Raw genomic sequence first — 19821 nt, 5'->3', positions numbered from 1 at the left:
ACTTCTTAGAGTCATTTATGTGCCAAACATCTGGAAAAATTTGGCATCCGAAATGTTATTAAATTAAGAAAAATTGCATAAGCTCACAATCAGAGGAACATGTGATATTCCACTGTGTATGTATTAACATCAATGAGCATTCAATACTGGGATCAAAAGTACAGTATGCTGTCAAATGTTTAATAATTCTTTTGTGTCTAATTAAGTCTAAGAAAGGTGCACTTATGAGTGACTCATTGTAATTTCATATTAACTACAATATAATGAATTGATACGAACAGGATAACATTGAAGAGCCAGTGACTTAAGCTGATTGTCTGAAAGCAGGTTTCATGTTACCTCAACATTTTAATATCAAGTTAGGCTTCTGTAAAAGGCAGAGAGAAAAGAAAAAGGCTACACTTGGTGCCACCTGAAGTAGTGCTGGATATTCATGGGTTTTAAGTGATCGATATCTTTATCAGATCTGTGTAAATGTTGTAAGCAAGTACAATTAAACAGCAAATCCCTGGATCAGTTAGTTAAGCTAAATTTCAGCTCCAGGAGCAGATGATTTCATTGAAGGGCACTTGTTAGGGAATATAAGAAACAGTTATAGAGGACAGATGCTTTAGGGACAATGTAAAGGCTAATAATGGAGGCTTTAGAGCCAGAGCATCTGGATTCAAAACTCTGTCCAATCACTGTATGATCTTGTACAAGCCATTCACCCTCTCTGGGAATCAGTTTTACCACCTGTGAAACAAAATATTTTCTTCATAAGGCTATTATGAGTAATAAAATAATTGCAAAAAAGCCTAGAAGAGTGCCTGGCTCATAGTAAGCATTCAATAAGTGTTAATAATTCTTATCCATGAAAAACCATTTTCTAAGTAACATTTAAGTAAAGAAATTACTTTTTAGAACTGCAAAATCTGTACATTTGCATTAGAAGTTAAGTTCAATGAAAATCATACTTACTGATAATTTTAATTTGTACAGATTAATGGAATATCAATTATGAGCACAAATAAAAATAAGAAACACAAATATAAAATTCCATTTCAGGCAAAAAAAGTCAACTTATACTTTACGAATGGAACTATGACAATTTGAAGACAGAGTGTCTTCACAATTAATGTTTCAACAATGATTTTAGAAAAGAGCCAGATCATTGTGAAGCATAGAAGAGAGTAATAAGAGCTGACAACATAAAACAAGAATGCTGAAAGTTGGTCTAGACTCAGACCAGAGAAGAAGCAATGGCTAGTTCTGGTGAAAGGTTCGCCAGCACAAGAACCATATACATATATTTATTGTTTTTCATACATCGTTTATGGAGACATTTAGTGTTTGTTAATAATATATGTTATTTTACAGTGCAAAGTAAATTCTTCTCAGTTGACTGTCCTTACAAAATACAAATTAAAAAAAACATTTTAGATACTGAATAGGAAAGCTGTTTTAATATTTCTTTCCTAAGGAATGCAGTTACTCTATTGATTTCCCAGCTGAGTAGGTTTTTGGCATCACTGCCACAGAATACTGCCTGGAAAAGGTTAATATTGTTTGGATTAAAGAGTTTTTAAATAACCTTCTGAATAACTCCTATAAAAATTTGTTGTAGAAACAAGTTCCAGACATGAAAACACAAAATTTTCCAAACTACAAAACTAGAGCTGAAAACCTAGACATTATAGGGAATTTCTTAAAATGTCCCCCATGCTTTAAAATTAAATTAGGCTTAGAGCAATCAACGGTAAATCTATGTCCCAGAAAAGACCAGATTGTTATGAAAGACAAAACCTCGTAGGAGAGCACTATGTTTTTATTTTTTAAATGAATTAATATATTTTTAATTTAATTTTTATTGTTTTTCTATTACAATTGTTCCACTTTTTCCCTCATTGCTACCTCTCCCACAGCCCACCCCTTCTCCCACAGTCAATCCCCACCCCGTTGTCCATGTTCATGGGTTACTTATATTAGTTCCTTTACTAAACCCTTTTCCTACTTTTCCCCTTCCCTCCCTCCCCTCTTCCCTGATAACAGTTACTCTGCTCCTTGTTCAATTTTATTTATTTGTTTGTGTTGTTCATTAGTCTCCTGTATTAGGTGATATCATACGGTATTTTTCTTTTATCATGTGGCTTATTTTGCTAAGCATAATTCTCTCTAGTTCAATCCATGTTGTCACAAATGGCAGGAGTTCCTTCTTTCTGCTAAAATAGTACTTCATTGTGTAAAAATGCCACAATTTTTTAATCCACTCATCTACCGTGCTGCTATGAACATAAGGGTGCATAGGTTCTTTTGAATTCGTGTTTCAGGATTCTTTGGGTAAAATTCTAGCAATGGAATCGCTAGTCCAAAAGACAGTTCCATTTTTAGTTTTTTGAGGTAATTCCATACTGTTTTCCATAGTGGTTGCACCAGTCTGCATTCCCACCAACAGTGCACTTGAGTTCTCATTTATCCACATCCTCGCCAGCACTTGTTGTTTGTTGATATGTTGATGATGGCCATTCTGACTGGTGTAAAGTGGTATCTCATTGTGGTTTTTATTTGCATCTCTCTGATGGCTAGTGATGTTGAGCATTCTTTCATATGCCTATGGACCCTCTGTATATCCTCCTTGGAGAAGTGTTTGTTTAGGTCCTTTGCCCATTTTTTAATTGGGTTGTCTGTCTTCTTGGTGTTGAGATGTGTAAGTTCTTTATATAGTTTGGAGATCAATCCCTTGTCTGAGGTATCATTGGCAAATATATTTTCCCATATGGTTGGTTTCCTTTTCATCTTACTGATGTTTTCTTTTGTTGAGCAGAAACTCTTAGTTTGATATAGTCCCATTTGTTTATTTTTTCCTTTATTTCCCTTGCTTTAGGGGATGTATCAGTGAAAGTATTGTTATGTGGGATATCTGAAATTTTTCTGCCTATATTTTCCTCTAGGATTTTTACGGTGTCATGGCTTACATTTAAGTCTTTGATCCATCTTGAGTTTATTCTGGTGTGTGGTGTAAGTTGGTGGTCTGTTTTCATTTTTTTTGCATGTTCTGTCCAATTCTCCCAGCACCATTTGTTGAAGAAGCTTTTCTCATTCTATTTTATGTTCCTTCCTTCTTTGTTGAATAGTAGTTTACCATAGAGGCCTGAGTTTATTTCTGGGCTCTCTATTCTGTTCCATTGACCTATATGTCTGTTCTTATGCCACTACCAGACTGTTTTGATTACAGTGGCCTTGTAGTATAATTTGATGTCAGGTATTGTGATTCCTCCTATTGTGTTCTTCTGTCTCAAAATTGCTATGGGTATTCAGGGTCTTTTTTGGTTTCATATAAATGTTTAAAGTATTTGTTCTAGGTCTGTGAAATACATTCCTGGTATTTTAATAGGGATCACATTGAATCTATATATTGCTTTGGAAATTACTATATATTTTTGACATATCTTTCCAAGGTGCAGGAATTCTCATTTTATTAGAGTGTACGCACTTGCTCATTATAAGGTCCTGTTTTGTCTTTTATTTATTTCTGAGATGGAAGAACTTCACTGGTTGTCTCTAGGTACAGCTTCTGGTCACAATGACAGAGAGGCCTTTTATGTCTTGTAGCTGAGGTATAGTGATAACTGGGATACCACTGAGTCAATGAAAAATCTACAGTGATGTTTACATCATGGTTCAATAAGCATTCTTTATATTTACAAAATGTTTTACATTATCTAGAGTTAAATATAACAGCATTTTGACTGTAATATCAATTTCACTGATCATCAAATCCACATATTTGAGCTAACTGCCTTCAACTGATGAACTGATGAAACTTATTTTCATTAAATGGGCATCTCCTTTAGAGCTCTTGCTCAAAGATATTTCCATGCAGTTGGAGGGCCATTCTTTGTTGAAGGATATTTCAGTAGTTGAGATACAGTTTTGAATGGCTAAACCCTCAAATAAGCTTCTAGGTTTCCTAAGAAGTTTTAACATGTGGAGTACCTCCAAATAGAAACATAAGTAACTAAATGAGGTTATTGACTGAGATTTGTGCAACTGGGATTCCAAAATCTAAGCTAAAATTCTAAGGTGAAGTTTTTGGTTTTCTTTTTCCTTTCAAGTATAGGTCCATATATACCAAGATCCAGAGACTTCTTTAAGTAACAAACATTTTGGGGAGAGACCACATAGTGGATAAGAGTGACTGGACCCTGGAATAAAATTTTTCTACCTTTACAGTGTAATGCACTGTATATGTGTCACAAATTTTTGTGTGTTTATATTTGTATAAAAAACACATACAAAATGCATGAAAACAAATTTTATTTCTGATATGGTGTGGATTCCTTAGCTTTCAAATTCACATAATCCATATATATCAGAGATTATTTCTTTATTCACAGCTCTTAACATTTGATAATTTTCTCAGTCCTCTTTGTTGCCATTAGTGATAGTTTACTTCCAGTACACATTCTTTTTTAGGTTGATTTCTATGGTAGTTTATGTCTTCCTATCTATACTGTATTATGTCCAATGTATTAATTTAATTTATTAGGTGGAGTGTTTCTTTTCTTCCCCAGTCAGGAAAAAAAAGTGCTCTGTTTTATATCTTTTCTCCTTCTCTCATCCACAGTGTTCTCTCTGACAAACTGAGGCACAGGGAGTACTATTTTGTACTCTTTTACACTGAAAAGTAACTTTCTTTTTGAGGTTTAAGGTGAAAATCAATTTCTTCTTTATTAAGCACGATGACACTTCTGTATGATGCTGTTAAACACTCTCCCTGGTTGAGGTAACTCAGAGGACAGGCTTTTGACCATTCCATGCCTACTGTTAGGTGAAATAAACATTCACAGAAATTACCCAATTTATCCCTACAAGAGGTATGCACAGCAAGAAACACATTCAGCTTGATTAAATCAATTGCCTGAGATCCCATACATAGTAAATTACAAAAACAGGACACAAAGGTTTTTTTACTTTAAATCTCTTGACCCTTCTATTTTACCATGTTGCTCTCTACTGAGTTATTACTTCATCATGATATGTGCATTGTAGTAGAAATAAAATGGAGCAGAAAATTGTTTACATTTTTGAAAGCAAGATCACTTACTTTGATGTTGATTAAAAATAAAATCTTACAAACTATAGATGTTCAGCTATTTAGCTTTTTGAAAAATTTGTTAGTATAGCAGAGTGGAATAGTTTTCACAATTAAATATTCCTATCTTCAACAGACTTAATTAGACTAAATGGCAAAGTAATAATCTGAGTGTGTGGTGGATTTAAAAGTGCTAATGTTTTAAAATTTCTTTTTGGAGTTAAAATTACTTTCAAAATAAAAATATCGTTATAATTTCATAAATTACAGTTCAGTAAACTTTTAAATATTATTGAATTGAAATACTCTCCTGCACTTTGCTTGTAAATAAACTCATCTGAGTAAAATGTTACTCATGAGAAGAAGCTATTGTTTAAACCAATGATTGTTTTTCTGCTCAATATAAAACTCCATTGCTGCTGAAAAAGCAAATGGACCCTGATGTTTAGTTTATCAAAATTATTATTTAAATGTTGATTCATTTATTGTTTTTCTATTACAGTTGTCCCACTTTTTCCCTTATTTGTGCCCCCACCCAGCGCCCCCTTTCTACCACAGTCAATCCCCACTTCTTTGCACATGTCCATGGGTTATTTATACTAGTTTTAATACTAAACCCTTCCCTTACTTACTGCCCTCCTCTCCATCCACCCACTCCCCTGATAACTACTAGTCTGCTCCTTGTTTACATGCCTCTGGTTCAATTTTGCTTGTTTGTTTGTGTTGTTCATTAGTTTCCTGTATTAGGTGACATCATATGGTATTTTTCTTTCATTGCCTGACTTATTTCACTAATAATAATCCTCTCTAGTTCCATCCATGTTATCACAAATGATGAGTTTCTTCTTTCTTTCCAGTGCATAGTATTCCATTGTATATATGTAGCACAGTTTTTTGATCCACTCATCTACAGTGTTCCCAGCACTTTGCTACTGTAAATAGTGCTGCTATGAACATAGAGGTGCATAAAGTTCTTTTGAATTGGGGTTTCAGGATTCTTCTGGTTTAATCCTAGCAATGGAATCGCTGTTTCATAAGGCGGTTCCATTTTTAGTTTTTGGGGGAAATCCAAACTGTTTTCGAGAGTGGCTGCATCAGTCTGCATTTCCACCAGCAATGCACCAGAGTTTCCATTTCTCCGCATCCTCGCCAGCAAAAGTTGTTGATTTGTTGATGATGGCCATTCTGACTGGTGTGAAGTGGTATTAAATTATCTTTTTTATTTGCATCTCTCTGATGGCTAGTGATGTTGAACATTCCACATATGCCTACGGACGCTCTGTATGTCCTCTTTGGAGAAGTGATTAGTCAGGTTCTTTGTCCATTTTTTAATTGGATTATCTGTCTTCTTGGTGTTGAGATATATAAGTACTTTGTATATGTTAGAGGTCAAAACCTTGTCTGAAGTATCATTGGCAAATGTTTTCCCATAAGGTTGGTTCCCTTTTCATCTTGCTGATGTTTTCTTTAGCTGAACAAAAGCTCTTTAGTTTGATGTAGTTCCATTTGTTAATTCTTTCCTTTATTTCCCTTGCCTTAGGAGATATATCAGTGAAAATATTGCTACGTGGAATACCTGAAATTGTCCTGCCTATGTTTTTCTCTGCTACTTTTACGGTGCCATGGCTTACATTTAAGTCTTTGATTCATCTTGAGTTTATTCTGATGTGTGACATAAGTTGGTGGTCTAGTTTCTTTCTTCTTCTTCTTTTTTTTTTTTTTTTTTTGCAGGTCCCTGTGAAGTTTTTCCAGCACTTTGGTGAAGAGACTCTTCTCATTCCATTTTATGTTTATTCTCCCTTTGTCAAATATTAGTTGACCATATAGACCTGAGTGTATTTCTGGGCTCTCTATTCTGTTCTGTTGCTCTATATGCCTGTTCTTATGCCAGCAATGAACTGTTTGATTACCGTAGCCTTATAGTTTAGTTTGATGTCAGGTATTGTAATTCTTCCTACTGTGTTCTTTTGTCTCAAGATTGCTGTGGCTATTCGGGGTCTATTTTGGTTCCATATAAATTTTTGAAGTATTTATTCAAGGTCTGTGAAATATGTCACTCGTATTTTAATAGGAATTTCATTGAATCTATAAATTGTGTTGGGTAGTATGGACATTTTAATAATGTTGATTCTTTTCAACCATGAACATGGTATGTGCTTCCATTTATTTGTATCTTTCTTAATTTCTTTCTTCAGTGTTCAGTAGTTTCCTGAGTACAAGTCTTTTATCTCTCTGGTTAAGTTTATTCTAAGTACCTTATTTTTCTTGTTGATATAGTAAATGGGATGTTTTTTCTAGTTTCTCTCTCTATTTCATTGCTGGTATACAGATATGCCTACAATTTGTGAATATTGACTTTGTACCTTGCTTTTTGCCAAATTCACTCATGTTGAGTAGTTTTTTCATGGAATCTACTGTCTTTTCTATGTACACTATGATGTCATCTGCAAATAATGAGTTTTATTTCTTCTTTTTCAGTTTTGATGCCTTTATTTCTTTTTCTTATCTGATTGCTCTGGCTAGTACTTTCAAAACTATGTTAAATAAAAGTGAAGAGAGTAGACATTCTTGTCTTGTTCCTGATCTCAAGGGGAATGCTTTCAGTTTTTGTCCATTGAGTATGACATTGGCTTCAGGTTTCTCGCATACGGCCTTTATTATGTAGAGGTATGCTTTCTCTATTCTCATTTTGCTGAGTGTTTTCACCATAAATAGGTGTAGTATTTTATCAAAAGTTTTTTCAGCATATGGATATGATCATGTGATTATTATCTCTCATTTTGTTTATAAGGTGCATTATGTTTATTGATTTGCAAATATTGAACTATCTTTGCATCCCTGGGATTAATCCCATTTGAACGTGGTATATAATCTTTTTAATGTGTTGCTGGATACAGTTTGCCAATATTTTGTTGAGGATTTTAGCATCTCTGTTCATCAGTGATATTGGCCTGTAGTTTTCTTTCTTTATTGTGTCTTGACCTGGTTTTGGGAATTACAGTAATACTGCCTTCAGAAAGAGTTTGGGAGCCTTCACTCTTCTTGAATTTTTTCGAATAGTTTAAGAAGGGTACGCATTAGTTCTTTCTAAATGTTTTGTAAAATTCGCATGTGAAGCCATCTGGTCTAGGGCTTTTGTGTGTTTTGGGAGTTTTTTCATTGCTGCTTCAATTTTATTCTTTGTTACCAGTATTCAGGCTTTCTGCTCCTTCTTGATTCAGTTTTAGAAGATTATGTTTCTAGAAATTTGTCCATTTCAGTTAGGTTGTCAAACTTCTTGCCATACAGTATTTTTTAAGTATATTTTATTGATTATATTGTTATAATAGTTCCAATTATTTCCTCTTTGCTCCCCTCTGCCCAGCACCAGCCCTCCCCCAGCAATCGTCTCCCCCAAGTCCATGCCCATGGGTCATACATACAAATTCTTTGGATTCACCCTCTCATATATTTTTCTTCTTTTTGTAAAATAATTAATTAATTAATTTAACAATAAAAATAACAATCCCTCCCTCTCAGACTTAAGACCCATTATAATCTTATAAAGACCATGGGTGAAGGTCTCGAACTCCTCTAGCTGCTTCAAGCTGGACATGGTTGTCATCCTACCTACCCTTGGGTCCAGAAATCCCTAATAAAAGTGTGTGTGTGGAGGGGAGAGTGGCCTTCCCATATGGGGAAGAATCTTGCAGACTCCAGGTCAGTTGGCTGTCCACAGACAATGGCGTGCTTGGTTTAATAGGCTGGCATCCTTGTTGTATTCGGGGGGCAACAGATTTGGCAAAAGGGTTAAAAGACATGATTCAATCCATAACCACTAGATGACAAAAGGCAGGTATTAATTTTTTAATGCCCCACATTAAGGCGAAAAGGGGGCTTCTTTGGAGGAAGGTATGCTAGGCACATCTCACCTGTCCAAAACTCTTTTTCCCATTATACTTAGTTTGGGTGAGGAAAAAATTTTAAGTTTCCCCCCTCTCAGACCTCTGGGCCCTTTCTGTCCAAGCCATTAGGAAAGGAAAGAGAAACCAGTTTTAAAATGAAGCCCACAGACCACCCGTACTTCACCAACACAGCCACTTAGTTCAGTCAAACTACTGAGTCTCACTAGGCAGCAATGCAGACAGGATTAAGTGAGGACTATATGTACAGACAATCACTCAGGTAATGAGGTCATAGACTTATGCCCTCTGGTTCAATTTTGTTCGTTATTTGTGTAGTTCATTAGTTTCCTGTAATAGGTGATAGCATAAGTATTTTTCTTTCTTTGCCTGGCTTATTTTGCTAAGAATATTCTCCCTGGTTCCATCCATGTTGTTGCAAATGGTAGCAGTTCCTTTTTCCTTTCTGCTACATAATACTCCTTTGTGTAAATGTACCACAGTTTTTTGATCCACTCATCTACAGATGGGCACTTAGGTTGTTTCCAGTACTTGGCTATTGTAAATAGTGCTGCTATGAACATAGAGGTAGGTGCATAAGTTATTTGAATTGGTGTTTCAGGATTTTTCAGATATGATCCTAGTAATAAAATTGCTGGTTCATAAGGCAGTTCCATTTTTAGTTTTTTGGGAAAATTCAAACTGTTTTCGAGAGTGGCTGCACCAGTCTGCATTCCCACCAGCAATGCACCAGGGTTCCCATTTCTCTGCATCCTCGCCAGCAAAAGTTGTTTGTTGGTATGTTGATGATGGCCATTCTGACTGGTGTGAGGTGGTATCTCATTATCGTTTTTATTTGCATCTCTCTGATGGCTATTGATGTTGCACATTCCTTCATAAGTCTGTGGACGCTTTGTATGTCCTCTTCAGAGAAGTGTTTACTCAGGTCCTTTCCTCATTTTTTAATTGGGTTGTTTGTTTTCTTGATGTTGAGGCATATGATATTTTTACATACTTTGGAGATCAATCCCTTGTCTTAGGTATCATTGGCAAATATATTTTGCCACATGGTTGGTTCCCTTTTCATCTTGCTAATGTTTTCTTTTGTTGATCAGAAACTCTTTACTTTGGTGTAGTCCTATTTGTTTATTTTTTCCTTTATTTCCCTTGCCTTAGGAGATATATCAGTGAAAATGCTGCTACGTGGGATATCTGAAAATTTTCTGCCTATGTTTTCCTCTAGGATTTTTAGGGTGCCACGGCTTACATTTAAGTCTTTGATCCATCTTGAGTTTATTCTGGTGTGTGGTGTAAGTTGATGGTCTAGTTCCATTTTCTTGCATGTCCTGTCTAGTTCTCCCAACACCATTTGTTGAAAAGGTTCTTCTCACTCCATTTTATGTTCCTTCCCCCTTTGTAAAATATTAGTTGACCATATAGACCTGGATTTATTTCTGGGCTTTCTATTCTATTCCATCAGTCTATATGTCACTTCTTATGCCAGTACCAGACTGTTTTGATTACCGCATCCTTGTAGTATAGTTTGATAAAAGGTATTGTGATTCCTCCTACTGTGTTCTTCTTCCTCAAGATTGCTGTGGATATTCGTGCTCTTTTTTGGTTCCATATAAATATTTGAAGTATTTGTTCTAGGTCTGTGAAATATGTCTTTGGTACTTTAACAGAGATTGCATTGAATTTATAAATTGCTTTGGGTAGTATGGGCATTTTAATGTTGTTGATTCTTCCCATCCATTAGCATGGTATATGCTTCCATTTATTTTGTATCTTCCTTAATTTCTTTCTTCAGTGTTATGTACTTTTCTGAGTGCAGGTCTTTTACCTCTTTGGTTACGTTTATTTTTAGGTACTTTATTTTTCTTGTTGCTATGTTAAATGGGATTTTTCATTCAGTTTCTATCTCTGAAATTTTATTGTTGGTGTACAGAAATGCCTTAGATTTCTGAATATAGACTTTGTACCCTGCTATTTTGCCGAATTCTCTTATTAGGTAGAGTAGGGGTATTTTGTGTGTGTGAAGTCTATATGGTTTTCTATGTACATTATGATGTCATCTGCAAAATATGATAGTTTTACTTCTTCTTTTCCAATTTGGTTGCATTTTATTTCTCTTTCTTATCTGATTGCTGTGGCTAGAACTTCCAAGACTATGTTGAATAGGAGTGGAGAGAGTAGACATCCTTGTCTTGTTCCTGACCTCAGTGGAAATGCTTTCAGTTTTTGCCCATTGAGTATAATGTTGGCTTCAGGTTTCTCGTATATGGCCTTTGTTATGTAGAGGTATGGTATCTCTACTGCCATTTTGCTGAGAGTTTTCATCATAAAGAGGTGTAGTACTTTATCAAATGCTTTTTCTGCATCTATGGATATGATCATGTGGTTTCTGTCTTTCATTTTTTTTATGTGTTTATTACGTTTATTGATTTGCAAATATTAAATCATCCTTGCATCCCTGGGATGAATCCCACTTGATGGTGGTATATTATCTTTCTAATTTGTTGCTGGATCCGGTTTGCCAATATTTTGTTGAGGATTTTAGCATCTATGTTCATCAGCGATATTGGCCTATACTTTTCTTTCTTTGTTGTGTCTTAAGCTGTTTTTGGAATTAGGGTCATATTGGTTACATAGAATGAGTTTGGGAGTCTTCTCTCTTCTTGGATTTTTTGGAATAATCTGAGGAGGATAGGAGTTAGTTCTTTCCTAAATGTTTTGTAGAATTCACCTGTGAAGCCATTGTGTACAGGGCTTTTTGTGCCAGAATTTTTTGATTACTGCTTCAATTTCACTAGTTGTTATTGCTCTGTTCAGGCTTTCTGCTTGTTCTTGATTCAGTTTTGTGAAATTATATGTTTCCAGGAATTTTTCCATTTCCTCCAGGTTGTTCAATTTCTTGCCATACAGTTGTTTATAGTAATTTCTTATCCTCTGTATTTCTCTGATATCAGTTGTGATTTCTCCTCTTTCATTTCTGATATTTTTTCTTTGGGTACTCTCTTTATTTTCTTTCATGAGTCTAGCTAATGGCGTGTTGATTTTATTTATCTTTTCGAAGAACCAGCTCTTATTTTTATTGATTGCTTTAATTTTTTGTTTAGTCTCTATGTCATTTAAATCTGTTCTGATCTTGATGATTTCCTTCCTTCTACTCGTTCTGGGCTTTGCTTGTTGTTGTTTTTCCCGTTCTTGTAGCTGTAGGGTTAGATTTTTTATTTGAGATTCTTTTGTCCTTCTAAGTAGACCAATATTGCTATGAACTTTTCTCTCAAGACTGCCTTTTATGTATCTTACAGGTTTTGGGCTGTTGTGTTTTCAGAAACTTCCTGATTTCTTCTTTGATGTCATTGTTAACCCTTTCATTATTTAATAGCATGTTATTCATTCTCTATGAGCTTGAATGTCTTTCAGTTTTTTTGTTAAGGTTGATTTAAGATTCAAGGCCTTGTGATATGAGAAGATGCTCGATATAATTTCAATTTTCTTGAATTTGTTGAGGCTTATTTTGTTTCCTATCATGTGCTCTATATTTTAAAGTGTTTCATGTGCACTTAAACAGAATGTATATTTTGCTTCTTTGGGGTGAAATGTTTTATATATATATGTGTGTGTGTGTGTGTGTGTGTGTGTGTGTGTGTACACACACAACCAAATCTTTTTGTTATCGAGTGTCTTTAAATGCCTCAATTCCCCTGGTTGTGGGAGACAGGCAGGCATGGTTTGAAAGGCTTTTACGACCTCTGTGTGTAGCCCACCCAAAAACGGGAACTTGAGTCTTAACCAGCAGGTTTCTTATCTTTCACGCTTGCTCTGAATCCCACACTCCGGGAGATTTTAAAGAACGAATAGAAATACAAAGTGGGAAGGAAGATGGCGGAGGAGTGAGGGGAGGCTGCACTCTCAGGCTCCTGAGACCCGTCTGTAGTTTGTACTACTTGCAGACAGAACGTCTCAGTGAGCAGCTAGATACTGGCAAGAGTCAAGCCTTGGCACTGCTGGATTAGAGAAAAATCATCTGGGAACAACCTGTTTAGTAAGGATAGTGAAAGAAGAAAAAGGGACGAAACAAGATTCCTGACTTGGGTGGCTGCCCGAGCTGCGGCTGAAAGGACACAAAGGCTTTTTGGCGACCACAGGCTTCCCCAGAGGGAAGTCAGGAAGAAAGCAGATCTCTGCCAGCTGGTAGAGACAGGACTTGACCAGGTGGCATAGGCGCGGAAAGATGGGAGACAGCGTGCTGCTGAGCAAGTCAAATTGTAATTTTTTCCTTTATATTTTTCTCTTGTGAACTGCGGAGAGGGGAAGAAAGTTTGGGGGTGAAAGTACATTTTGAGGAGAGCAGGAGCAGAAGTGTGCGCGCTCACTCCACAACCCTCCCTTTGGGTTGCGGGCGCGCATAGGGAAGTGCCGTCATACACTGGCCCAGTTGCTCAGGGCCACGAATCCAGGGGCCCCTCAGACACACCCGACAAACAAAAGATCAGTGCCCAACGGGCGCAGGGAGGGACCTCTGGATACACAAAAGACTGTGCGAAGTCACCCCTGGCCAGCTGTAGTGGGAGCCAGGCCTGAGTGCCAGGCCGAAGCACAAAGCATTTGCTCAGGCTCTGCTCGTGCCTGCCCAGGCGGGTGCGGGAACAGTGGACAGCTGTGGAACCGGAACAGCAGGCAGCAGCGACTCACAGACACTCACCTGGATCGCTGCAGAGAGGCTAGCTCCCCAGCTGCCCTGGGCAAGCAGGGATGCGCGAGTGCAAAAATACCTCGCCGACATCAATAGCCACCAATCACTCACTTCCACTGTACATGAGTGTTTGGGGCACAGCACTGGCAGGCAAGAGACCAACTCCTGGACCACAGTGCGGCAGACCTGAAAATAACTCCCTGGCCATCTTGGGAAACTCCCGGAGCGCTATATGACAGGCCTGAGGCAAGCTCTTGGGCCACTTAACACGCTCACTCACAGGCGTGCCTGCAAAGACACCTTGGCTAGCTCCAACAGACACCGAAGAAACATTCCATGCGGAGGCCCACTGCTGCAAGGAACAGGAACCTCTGACCCACCTCATTAGACCAGCTGTGGACACAGAAAAACAAGACAACACACAAAGGCTGAACTGATATCTCCACAAAAGAATTCAAGATAAAGTGGATAGAGTGACTCTCAATAAAATAGCTAGAAGGAAGATCTTAACAAAAAACATCTGAAATATAACCAAACAGCATAAACAAATGATATAAAAGGTACCCCAAGAACATCAGGCTCAGGAGATCAAAGAGATTGCACCACTGAAACCCCCAGATCTACCATAAAGAATCTCATACCACAAAAGTGGGAAGGCAAAGCAGACAAATCCAAATAACAAAAACAAACAAGAAGAATCTAACATGGTAAGACACAGAAACAACCTCTCAATGAAAAGAAAAGAGAAATCCCTAGAAAGAGAGGTAGGTGAAATAGACATAGCCCAAATGTCAGACGTGAAATTCAAAACAATGGTGGTGAAGAAGCTTAATATACTCGACAACCTTAAAAACAACTATGACAGCCTCCAAGGAAGTTACCAACAGCTCCAAGAAAATTACAGGGAACTTGCAGAGAACTACACCAGCATGAAAAAAGACATAGAATAGATCAACAAGAACGAGGAAGAGAAGAAGAATACAGTCTTTGAACTGAAAAACACAGTAGAATCAATCAAAAGCACAGTCAACGAAGCAGAGGATCGTATTAGTGAGTTACAGAATAATGTAGGGAAAAAATTCTCAAACGATACAGCAAAATGAAAAGAAATTGAAAAAATATGAACAAGATGTAAGGGAATTACAGGATAGCACTAAAAAAATAATATCAGGATCATAGGAATAAGAGAGGGAGAAGAAAAGGAGCATGGAATTGAAAAACTGATAAGAGAAATAGTGACAGAAAATTTTCCGAACCTGATGAGAGAAAAAGTTATGCAAGTCCAAGAAGCACTGAGAGTTCCAATAAAGAGGAACCCCCCAAAACCCACTCCAAGGCACATCATAGTTAAAATGGCAACATTCCAAGACAAAGAGAGAATCCTAAAAGCAGCAAGAGAAAAACAACAAATAACTTACAACGGAGCTCTGATAAGGCTATCAACCAATTTCTCAACAGAAACATTACAAGCCAGAAGGGAATGATTAAAAATATTTCAAACAATGAAAAAAAAAGGCCTACAACCAAGAATACTCTACCCAGCAAGGCTCTCATTCAAAATAGAAGGTGAAATAAGGAGTTTCTCAGACAAAGGAAGACTAAAAGAATACATCTCCACCAAACCAGCAGAGCAAGAAATGCTAAAGGGAATATTCTAAGGAAAAGGAAGAGAAAAAACAAAAAAAGAGTAGAGGGTCACAGATACAAAGGGAAGTGAATAAATACATGTCAATAATAACGTTAAATGTAAATGGATTAAATACTCCAATTAAAAGACATAGGGTAATGGAATGGATAAGAAAACAGGACCCACATATTTGCTGTCTACAAGAAACACAACCCAAAACAAAAGATTTACATAGACTGAAAATAAAGGGATATAAAAAAAAATATTCCAAGCAAATGGACCTGAAAAAAAAGCTGGGGTAGCAGTCCTCATATCAGACAAAATGCATTTCAAAGCAAGGGCAATAAAAAGAGACAAAGAAGGACATTTCATAATACTTAAAGGAACAACCCATCAAGAAGATATAACACTGATAAACATATATGCACCCAACATAGGTGCACCCAAATACATAAAGCAAATACTAGAAGACCACAAGAAGGATATTAACAACAGCACACTCATAGTAGGGGACTTCAACACTCCATTATCAACAATAGACAGATCATCCAAGCAAAGAAACACCAAGGATATACAGGCATTGAACAACACACTAAACCACATGGACTTAACTGATATATATAGAACTTTTCACACCAAAGAAGCAAAATATACATTTTTTTCAAAGGCACATGGGACATTTCCAAAGATAGACCACATGATAGGACACAAAACAAGCCTCAGCAAATTCAAGAAAATTGAAATCATATCAAGCATCTTTTCAGACCACAATGCCTTGAAACTAAAAATCAACCTCAGGGAAAAAAAATCAAAGACACCCAAACTCATGAAGAATGAATAACACGCTATTAAATAAAGAATGGATTAACAATGACATCAAAGAGGAAATCAAGAAATTTCTAGAAACTAATGACAATGAACACACAACAGTCCAAAACCTATGGGACACAGCAAAAGCAGTTCTAAAAGGGAAGTTCATAGCAATACAGGCATATCTGAAAAGGACAAAAGCAGCTCAAATAAAAAATCTAATCCTAAAGCTACGAAAACTAGAATAACAACAAAGAAAGCCTAGGGCAAGAAGAAGAAGGAAATAATCAAGATCAAAGCAGAATTAAACAACATAGAGACTAAACAAACAATCCAAAAAATCAACAAAACTAGAAGCTAGTCCTTTGAAAAAATAAACAAAATCGACAAGCCTCTAGCCAGGCTCATCAAGAAAAAAAGAGAGAAGACCCAAATAAACAAAATCAGAAGTGAAAGAGGAGAAATCACGACTGATACCTCAGAAATACAAACAATTATAAGAAATTACTACAAACAACTGTATGGCAAAAAATTTGACAACCTAGAAGAAATGGACAAATTTCTAGAGACATTCAACCTTCCTAAACTGAATCAAGAAGAAGTAGAAAGTCTCAACAGACCAATAACAAAGAAGGAAATTGAAAGAGTAATCAAAAATCTTCCTGCACACAAAAGCCCTGGACCGGATGGCTTCACAGCTGAATTTTACAAAACATTTAGGGAAGAACTAACTCCTACCCTCCTCAAACTATTCCAAAAAATCCAAGGAGAGAGAAAAATCCCAAACTCTTTCTATGAAGCCAGTATTATCCTAATTCCCAAACCAGGTCAAGACACAGCAAAGAAAGAAAACTACAGGCCAATATCACTGATGAACATAGATGCTAAAATCCTCAATAAAATTTTGGCAAACAGGATCCAGCAATACATCAAAAAGATTATACACCACGATCAAGTGGGATTCATCTCAGGGATGCAAGGATGGCTTAATATTCGCAAATCAATAAATATAATATATCACCTAAGCAAAATGAAAGACAAAGATTACATGATCATATCTATAGATGCAGAAAAAGCATTTGATAAAGTACAAGACCCATTTATGATAAAAAAACACTCAGCAAAATGGGAATAGAGCGAGCATACCTTAACATAATTAAGGCTATATATGAGAAGCCTGAAGCCATCATACTCAATGGAAAAAAAATGAAAGCATTCCCCCTGAAATCAGGAACTAGACAAGGCTGTCCACTCTCCCCACTTCTATTCAACATAGTGTTGGAAGTCCTAGCCACAGCAATCAGACAAGACAAAGAAATAAAAGGCATCCAAATTGGGAAAGAAGAAGTAAAACTATCACTATTTGCAGATGACATGATAGTATACCTATAAAACCCTATAAACTCCACTAAAAGACTACTCGATATAATAAGTGAATTTGGCAAAATAGCGAGGTACAAAATAAATATACAGAAATCTAAGGCATTTCTGTACACCAACAATAAAATATCGGAGACAGAGGCAAAAAAGAAAATACTATTTACTATAGCAACAAGAAAAATAGAATACCTAGGGATTAACTTAACCAAAGAAATAAAAGACCTGTACACTGAAAATTATGCAACATTGAAGAAAGAAATTAAGGAAGATACAAATAAATGGAGGCAAATACCATGTTCTTGGATGGGAAGAACCAACATCATCAAAATGGCCATACTACCCAAAGCAATTTACAGATTCAATGCAATCCCTACTAAAATACCAATGACATATTTCACAGACCTATTACAAATACTCCAAAAATTCATATGAAACCGAAAAAGACCCCGAATATCAAAAGCAATCTTGAGACAGAAGAACACAGCAGGAGGAATCACGATACCAGACATCAAACAATACTACAAAGCCACAGTGGTCAAAACAGTCTGGTACTGGCATAAGAACAGTCATATAGATCAGTGGAACAGAATAGAGAGCCCAGAAATAAACCCAGGTCTCTATGGTCATATTTGTTAAAGGAGGAAGGAACATGAAATGGAGTGAGAAGAGCCTCTTTAACAAATGGTGCTGGGAGAACCAGACAGGAACTTGCAAAAAAAAGAAACTAGACCACCAATTTATACCACACACGAAAATAAACTCAAGAGGGATTAAAGACTTAAATGTAAGCTATGGCACCATAAAAGTCCTAGAGGAAAATATAGGCAGGAAGGTTTCAGATATCCCATGTAACAATATCTTCACGGATACATCTCCTAAGGCAAGACAAATAAATGAAAAAATAAACAAATGGGACTACATCAAACTAAAAGGTTTCTGCTCAGCAAAAGAAAATATCAGCAAGATGAAAAGGAAACCAACCATATGGGAAAACATATTTGCCAATGATATCACAGACAAGGGACTGATCTCCAAAAGCTATAAAGAGTTTATATGACTCTACATCAAGAAAACAAACAACACAATTTTAAAATGGGCAAAAGACCTGAACAAACACTTCTCCATAGAGGACATACAGAAGGTCCATAGGCACATGAAAAAATGCTCAACATCATTGGCCATCAGAGAGATGCAAGTAAAAACCACAATGAGATACCACTTTATACCAGTCAGAATGGCCATCGTCAACAAATTAACAAACAACAAATGCTGGCGAGGATGTGGAGAAACAGGAACCCTGGTGCACTGTTGGTGGGAATACAGACTGGTGCAGCCACTGTGGAAAACAGTATGGAATTACCTCAAAAAACTAAAAATGGAACTGCCTTTTGAACCAGCGATTCCACTGCTAGGATTATACCCGAAAAATCCTAAAACCCTAATTCAAGAAAACCTATGCACCCCTATGTTCATAGCTATTTACAATAGCTAGGTGCTGGAAACAGCCTAAGTGCCCATATGTAGATGAGTAGATCAAAGAACTGTGGTACATTTACACAGTGGAATACTATGTAGCAGAAAGGAAGAAGGAACTCCTGCCATTTGCGACAACATGGATGGAAGCAGAGAGAATTATGCTTATTGAAATAAGCCAGGCAAGGAAAGCAAAATACCATATGATATCACCTAATACAGGAAACTAAAGAACAACACAAACAAACGAACTAAATAGGCAAAGACTAGAATAATATTCAGTAGGGGGGAGGGAGAGAAGGGGGATAAGTAAGGAAAGGGTCTAGTCAAGGAATGTGTATGAATGACACATGGACATGGACAACGGGGAGGGATATGATTGTAAGAGAAGGGATGGGTTGGGTGGCGGGAGAAATGGGAGAAATATGGGACAACTGTAATTGAAAAACCAACAAATAATAGAAAAAAAAAAGAAGCACAGTAGCAGGAAGTGAAGTAGATAGGAAGGTGTTGAGAAGAACTATGTGCACAACAATGGGCATGGACTAGCGGGGGTAGCAATTGGAGGGAAGAGGGTCATTGGGTGGAGGGACACAAAAGGAAAAGAAATTGGAACAACTGTAACAGCATAATCAATAAAGCATATTAAAAAAAGAAAGAAAAAAAAGAAATATAAAGTGGCTTTTTCGGAAAAGAGAACCTGCTCTGTTTTTCTCTGAATAGACTTAAATATTTGTCATTAAAATGTGAAGAACAATTAAGTAAGAGGAAATGTTTTTGACCTTGTGTAAAATACGTGGACTTTTCTACTCTGTATTGATCTGTATTTCCCTTTCACTCCCTACCATATGGGGAAGGGCTGCATGTTTTCCTT

The sequence above is a fragment of the Furipterus horrens genome, unplaced genomic scaffold (genome assembly GCF_987537825.1).
Source record: "Furipterus horrens unplaced genomic scaffold, mFurHor1.1.pri manual_scaffold_9, whole genome shotgun sequence".
Taxonomy (NCBI): Eukaryota; Metazoa; Chordata; class Mammalia; order Chiroptera; family Furipteridae; genus Furipterus; species Furipterus horrens.
Note: the sequence above shows the minus strand (reverse complement) of the source record.